The 1,735-nt window shown below is 31.5% G+C and overlaps 1 protein-coding gene across 1 annotated transcript in view; it reads left to right on the forward strand.

The window, feature by feature from the left end:
* Nucleotides 1–1,735, forward strand: part of DDHD1 (DDHD domain containing 1) — a 75,172-nt gene that overhangs the window by 8,008 nt on the left and 65,429 nt on the right.

Consider the following 1,735-nt stretch of genomic DNA (forward strand, 5'->3'; position numbering starts at 1 on the left):
TTTGAGCTTAGATTTTCAAGTTGTAATTAAGTATATATGTCTTTATGTATTTCAAGGGCTACCATTTAAAAAAAGGAATAGATTTACTCTGTTAATTCTAGAAAGTAAAATAAGGAAAATATGGAAAGGAACATGTTTGATTACTCAATGAAGAACTGTGAAATAACTGTAGTTGCCTTAAAAATACAGAAGTGTTAAAAGGAAAAAACTTGTAGATAATGTAAGCTGATGGATTTTAACTAAACTTACTGTGTTAATCATTTCACAGTATATATCTGTATCAAATCATTACATTGTACACCTGAAACTTACACAGTGTATATCTCAACTATATCTTGGTAAAACTGAGGGAAAAAAAATTTTTTTAAATAGAAGTGACCACTTCTGGATAAAGGTACTCACTGAGGTAGATGTTGAGCTCTTTATCCCTTTACATGGGTGTTACTGAAGGGACTTTTATCTTCACAGGAGTTTGAATTAAATCATCTCTGAGGCCACTTTTCACTCAGATTTCTTCAGTGCTCATGGGAGGACCCTAATTAGTGACTGTGCACTAAAAAGTTGTGCTTTGGGGAAAATTTGTATATACTGAACAGTACTTCTCAGGTCACACTTTCTGAGGACCAATTTTTGTTTTTGTTTTTTTAAAGGAACTAACTCCAATCTATCAAGACATCATTAGAGAGCCTTTGGCTCTTTTGTTCAACCCTAAATAAAGTAACATGGAAACTCCAGAGAGAACTGTTACCTCTTTGGTGCAACAGAACTCTCTTTTCAACAGATTTTTAAAAATGAAGAGCTAAAAAAGAGAATTGTCATGGTCCTATCTTGCCATTGCTATTTGAAAATTGTTTAATTGCTATATATGACTACAACTCTAAATTACTTATTCTCATTAAAATTTCCTGAAGGAGAGAGAAAGACAAATGACTAATTATGTTCTTCAGCCATATTTTAGGTGTTTAGAATCTCTCTTGAAACTGCTGGATTTTTTTTCCTTTTTGGTTGACTTTCTTGATAAATTTTAATTTTTGAGCAATGGTTATGAAAATTAGAAACTTAAACTTTTGAAGAGCCATCTAATGCTTTCTCTGTGTGAGAGTTTAGCTAAATTGATTAGATAATATTATAGAGTTAATAAAATTAAGATAACAGGGTATATCATTAATCTTGGTTCAGATATCCCAAATGAATATAGTTGGTCACAAAGGGATGCTAGCTGGAGAAATATAAATGGATCAGAAAGGAGAAGGGGAAAAACAAACCCTAATTAGAGTAGACTTTTTGGACATAACATCAAGGTGAATTTCTTCTTTTGCTGCTGAGTGGATGATTTATAAAGACATTTAAAGGTAGTGCAAGGCTGTTTTGCACAAAAAGTTGTCTTTCAAAATTGTAATATATTGACCACACACGTTCCTAAATGTGTAAGCTGCAGACAGAGATTTTAAGTTCTACTATATCTGGATATGTTCTAATAAGAAAACACAAAGATTTTTTCTAGTCACATCGAAGATTATTAAAACAGATGAAAACATCAGCTCTTCAGAAACTATACATTCTCTGTTTCAGTCCATGGTGAAATACTTTAGTGTTGAATAAGACTTTCTCTTTGTTGGATATTTACTTTTTATGACTGCTAGATTAAGGAAGTTATTGGTATAATGAGTGATGCTTTAAATTTTTAAAATATGAAATAGCTTAATCACTGGTAGAGGAACTGGTAGATCTTTTC

Source organism: Bison bison, unplaced genomic scaffold, assembly GCF_000754665.1.
Source record: "Bison bison bison isolate TAMUID 2011002044 unplaced genomic scaffold, Bison_UMD1.0 scf7180017864254, whole genome shotgun sequence".
Taxonomy (NCBI): Eukaryota; Metazoa; Chordata; class Mammalia; order Artiodactyla; family Bovidae; genus Bison; species Bison bison.